Below are 6,283 nucleotides of genomic sequence, written 5' to 3'. Positions count from 1 at the left end.
GGCGTTCAAAGCGTTAAAAATTAGTTACTTTTGTTATACAGTTCTTTATGTAGTCGCTACGAAAGGCAAGTAACATATCATAGGTGTGGTTTTTTTCTTCACACCGCCCTCGCCCCTCCCTCAGCCCACCCGCCGCATGTCCCTGCGGCCGCCATAACTCATGCCGTGCACCTCTCGCGGTTAAGTTGTAAACTTTGATATATCGCGAACAAGCTTCACCTGCACCCTGATTATAAATGGAACTTATGAAATAAGGGTTAGTGGTTAAGGGTACTGGATTGTATTTTGTAATTGTGTTTCGAATTTGGGTTGTAATGATATAGGTGGGTCAAACACACGCAGAAAAACGAAAGTTGACATTTTTAAGATCAAAGTAAAGAATACAGGAGATTTTGTAGTGTAGACTAATTTCAGTAATTTCTGATAGACCCTAATGTAATAGTTTGTCGTAGTTTCCCTCCACGGTTTTTTCTGTAAAAAAATTGTAGGTCCGATTGATTTTAACAAATTTAAAGTTTTACTCCATGCGTAGGTAGATCATGTTGACATGTCCCAAACTAATTTTGCTTTAATTTTTTTATAGCAAATTTTCTTTAAAGTGACCTTATTTTTAAACCAGTGAGATCTAAACATTCCCTTATTTTATATTTCCACCAGGCATCAAGCAAACTAGAGTAAAATAACCGAACAGACAGAGCACAAAGGTCCCACAAAGTTAATGATGTTTTGAATGACACTCAACTCATTACATGCCGATATCTTTCCTCAGGAACCCTGGGTTTCCAGCAAACTTCGACACGGTTTTATACAAAAAACAAACTTAAGATAAAGAGCGAAGGTTCAAATTGCTTTCTTCTTAAAGAACAATGACACTAAATATCTAATGAGCGCGCTCCTAGCGGCTCGAATAGGAAATGTCTCAATTCCACCATCCACAATCCATTACGAACTAAGACTTCCAATTTTAAGGTTCATATTCCCTTGCGGTGTAGAGGAGTAGTGAGTACTTGTAGTATTGTGTAGAGGAGGGATTGTGCAAGCGTAATTAGTCATTAGCGACAGTGGGCAGGAAGAGGCTGGGATTGATCGGCCGGCCACTTGAGACTGCAGCTGATTGGTTTAGTGTTGGATGTTGAGAGGATTTAGTGTTCCAACAGGTATTGCTGTGGATATTGATACAGTGGTTAATCAATACAATTTGTAGGTATTGAAATAAAACAGCAGCGATTTTTATAATGATTGTTTAAAATTTTTAGGATATTTTTTGTTAGTTATACGACCTACAAAATTTTATTGAGATTAAAATTACAATCAACAATAGATATGCCGCAGTCTCCAGCAGCAGCAGTGTCCCTAATTTTCATATAATATCAACTGTAAAAAATCCCACATAAAAATATTTTATGGCTTAAAAACTTAAGTTGCTCCTGCATTTCAAAGCCTCCCCGTGTTATGACGTAAGCTATATTATCCATAAATATTTGTCAATAATACATCACCTATATCCTTTTCCCGCTCTCGTAAAAAACAGCAAGTCTTTCATAAACCTGCAAGAATTTGCACCGTCACGTGAGATACCCATATTCAACTGCAAAAAGCAGTAACTACCAACTAAGCTAAGGCAGTTACTGTTTTTTACCACGGACTTGAAAAGGTATAGGATAAGCCGAATTGATAACCATCGTCCGCGGGGGGTTACTTACATTGATTCTAATAGTCGGCTCAGTTACGGGAAAAACAGGAAAAATGTGTACCTACGTGGGTCTCTTATCGTCATTCTAACCTATATATAAATATCTCTAGACAATGTCTAGTAGACATACGTGTTTGATAAATTATTAGGTACCTGCATTCTGTATAATTTTAATTCAATTGTGTCCTATTTTTTGATAAACGCTGTTTTAATAGGTAGATACCTATTATTGATTGTTTTTGTTACCGTCTCCAGTACACAAAGGTTGTCTGGTATAGATCACTTTGTTGACTACGATTAAATCAGATTTATAATTTAAATTGTGAGTTTTATGTGATCATTGTTCAGTGGGTACATATCTGTTCCTGACACACTCAAGAGCAAAAGTGAGTCACACTCTAAAGAAATTTTTTGCGCTTGAATGTTAAATCGTTATTTTCAAAAGCGCTAAAAAGTCAGGAGTAATAAACCTGAGCCAACTTTAAGAAAAAAATATTTTGTAAGAGCAAAACGCAATGTTTCCGCCCGGGATCGAACCGGGGGCCTTCTGCGTGTTAGGCAGATGTGATAACCGCTACACCACGGAAACTATACCCAAAAGCGCGAAATTAGCCATGTCACTCTAATGCAGGTATTATTTATATCTCGCTCTACATACGCGCGGTGAAAGTAATCCACATTTGACTATCGGGGTCGATTGTGCCTGACCGTCTATGGACTTTATGCCTTTGGAATAAGGTATACGATATGTCAGTTAACTGAGTGGACGATAGTAAGACCGAAGGTTATCATAATATCATTATTGCTGCGACGTACGACGTATCGTCGGATACGTTTGGTAATTTTTATCACAGTAGGAATATAAAAAAAACTAATATTAGTTACAAGAATTAAGTTGTACGGTTTTATCTATTATACAAAACTTATTAACTTATTGAAGTAATAAAATAAATGTAGTAACGTGTATGTTTATTCGGTAGAGTAATTGTTTTAATGTACATATAGATATTTATGATTATTTTAAGTATTATATCATATATACATAAGTATATAATATGTAATATTATATCAATCTCCCGGCGACCATGAACGTTGTATTTTTTTTTATTTCATTATATGTGATATAATCCTTTAAAATGCTTATATTTCATGAGGAATTATCAAACATAATAATAAAAAATATCTATGTAATATTTACATTTAAAGATATTTTTTAAATATTTTAGTAAAGTTTACCTACGTCACTCTATGTATAGTTAATGCAATATAAATATACCTACATATGAAGCGCCTTCATAAAATATACAAAAAAGAAACAAGATGAAGAAGAAGAAGACAATCACTCGTATCACATAAGAGTTACTATCAATTAGCTTAAGAGTCACCTTAACCATCATATCAACCCACTCTTCCCCTAGCGGTCGTTAGGCATAGTTAACACTACCCTCATACATAGTTCGAAAAAATCTCACATCCACAGTCCATCCTTGAGATTTAAGACCTTCTTAACACTAAAAGCAAAACTATCTCCTAATATTAAAATGGCGTATGTTTGAAGCCAATGATAGAAAGTTGTGTTGTTCTGGTTTTTGCACATTTTGAGTGGGTTAGCCCCCGGTAACCTAATCATTTTTTATGCATCGCTATTTCATATTAACGAAGCTAGGTGAATGAGCGATATGAGTGTGTGGAAAATAGAAAAGACAGTGTCAAAAGTGATATTTATTCAACCAAAAAACGTCACACTGACAGATCGTAAGTACCGCTGTGACTTCTCATAAGATATTTGTGAACACCTTGACCACTTCACTTTTGTGTGTAATAGCAGTTAAAGATAATCAAACAATTTTATAAAAAGAAATATCTACCTAACTCCATTATCCTAAGTAGCCTTCATTTATATCCGCTCACCGCCGATTAATTTTATCGCTCTCGCTAATTCTATCAGCTTCGCCTTAATAGCCCCCAAATAAGACCTTTAAAAACTAATGCTGAGCCTTAAGACCGCCGCAAAGACCTCTTTGTGACTCGAGGCGCGCTGCAAAACCTGTACCATTTTCAAATGTGAAAAACACGTTTCAAAAAGAACTTTATGCAGTTAATTTTAGAGTTGGTTTTAGGCTGGGTGAAGTATGAAAGTTAAGGCGAAGCGCAGAATGAAGATTAAAAAGTTGGAGTCTCGCGACATCATTGTAAGTAGAAAATGAGTTAAATAAAGCAATACATTTTAATTAGGAATCCCCCTTTATTCCTTACGCGATAACTGTAGTCCTGTATTAATTGGATTTTATGTTTAATTAAGAGCCTGATCCGGGATTTTGGGATCTATTTAACTTGGGCTCGGTTTAGAGTCTTGGATCGATCGTGATTGTGGCGGCTTAAGGCTGAAGAAAACCTTCGCGATTTTAAGACTTAAGACACTAAGTAGAGAAAAAAGATATACTTTGCATTTTGCAACAGAAAAAATAAACTAAGCCTAATAGAAAATAATTCACTTAACGGACATCTTAATTTGGTTTTTTATTCAGTACTACGTCTGAAGACTAGTGGTTAAAGCCATATTAATAATGAGCAAGTAGGTACCTAGCTATTTTCTCAAAATCTTTCATGAATTCAAAAGCCTTCTGAAAGATACACCTTACAGGGGGGTAACTTTGCTATAATATATGTGCCTATGTATGTAACATAGTAAAATGAGTATTGTAAATGGATAAGAGATTGCTAAAGACAAAGAAATAGGTAAAAAGATAGCCAACCTAACAATGTTCTTACTGCACCTTTGTAATAAAGTTGTTTGCAAGAAACAATGGAGCTAAGCACAGCGCCGTGAAATCAATTAGTGCTCGCTTCACGTGGGAAGATGTCTTGGCTACAAGATTTCTTTTCTGCACTTTCTTTACCCACACTTTGCTAGATTATACATGAATATAGCTTACTAAAGTGTAGTAGTGTGTGGTTATAATGTTAAGTATCGACTATCGGTGTGATGAAGGACCCAATAAAATCAAAAGAACCATCACACCAATGAAAGTGAGATGGTACCTAGATCTCACAATGAGCTTCATAAGCTTAAAAATAATAAAAAAATACGAGCACTTAAGTCCTTTAAGGTAATTTCCGCCTTTTTGAACATTTTCCGAAAGAAATGAAAGAGAAAAATTCTAATTCTCGATATTGCTCACAAAATTTTACAAGTATAGGTTGAGTACTGCGGTATACAGAGGAGGTTATCCGGACATACCCCTATTTATACCTTGTAGTTACCAATTAAGCTTTATTTTTCAGAGACAAATAAATTTGTTGATGATTCATAAAAATATTATCTATGGGTATACCTACTACTTGTAATTAAAATATAACGATGTAGACTTAATGCGGAAGCTACAGACCGTCGGTACGCCGTGAAATCAATTAGCTTGCGTCACGGCCCGCGAGCGGTAGAGGGGTAGATGCGGGACTAATGTTTAATGTACCTATGTAACTAATGAAAGAAATAATAAACATAAATTAACAGGCACCAATGGGACATGGGAGATTTTACTTCTTGGAGCGTCGCAAAAAAAAATAATGTAAGGATAACACACAGAAATCCTCCTGAGGTAGGTATTTCCTTTGCGCTACGACATGGGATTCTTCAGGAATCGGGTATTTGGGCTTCTCAAGGGTCGGCAATGCTTAAGTGGCTACTGTGATGTTGCTTATGTCCATAGGCGACGATGACCGCTTCCCATCTATCAGGTGGCACGTCTGCTCGTTTACTGACTACCACATAAAAAAAGAAATCAAATACCTAAGTTATGTTGGTTTCTTTATTTGTGTATCTCACAGAAGTATTGTTGTTAAATTGTTATAATTATTGTAACAAATCAGTTTTTGTAAATTATTCCTCATCTAAAAAAAACCGCTTGTATAAGTGGATATTATATATTTCTTATTGTAGGTACACATATTTCTTTTCGATAACGTATCTACATCTGTCTCCATCTAGATTGTGCTTTGCGTTTCCTTTGTTCCCGTCACACTTTGAGACTTTTCTTAAGCAGTGATAGATGGTATTTATAAGGAAATAAGTTATCAGGTGCTTTGTTTCACTTCCCAATTATTCCCCTAGTTCGTATCAAAATATTTTACATATGTATTTAAGTAGTAAACTCAACCGAATACGTACGAAAAAGAAAGAATGAGATACTTATTCCAACATTGATATCAAGGCCAATTTAATCTTACATTTTGACATCAAAAAGATGTCATTGTGTTATCATTCACCCGTGCGTCTCGCTCGCGCCAATACAATATTGTACGGTTAAGTAAGAGCGAAATGCACACGTAACACATAGGTTGGAAATCGCGATTTAGGCCGCCAAAAGTCAACTTTCTAAAAGTCGGCTTATCGCAAAACTAATTAGTTCTCGAAAAACACCACACTATCACGGAATTAATCCCACCCCACCACCACCCTTATCAGTTACGTAGGTAATCTACCAGGTTCTCAAAACTCAGTCATCACATACGTTGCACGCGCGGTTCTTAGCACTGTTATCCGAAGCAAATATTTCTAAGCCAATATTTATTTTTGTGGAGTTTATTTGT

General features: G+C 35.7%; 1 non-coding gene across 1 annotated transcript; it reads right to left on the bottom strand.

The window, feature by feature from the left end:
* Positions 1-2,209: 2,209 nt before the first annotated feature.
* Trnav-aac (transfer RNA valine (anticodon AAC)) lies at positions 2,210-2,282 on the bottom strand. The gene has a single exon. It is a non-coding gene; the product is annotated as a tRNA-Val (tRNA).
* Between the last annotated feature and the right edge of the window lie 4,001 nt (positions 2,283-6,283).

This window comes from Cydia fagiglandana, chromosome 5 (genome assembly GCF_963556715.1).
Source record: "Cydia fagiglandana chromosome 5, ilCydFagi1.1, whole genome shotgun sequence".
Classification (NCBI taxonomy): domain Eukaryota; kingdom Metazoa; phylum Arthropoda; class Insecta; order Lepidoptera; family Tortricidae; genus Cydia; species Cydia fagiglandana.
Note: the sequence above shows the minus strand (reverse complement) of the source record. Positions and strands in the feature narration are given on the sequence as shown.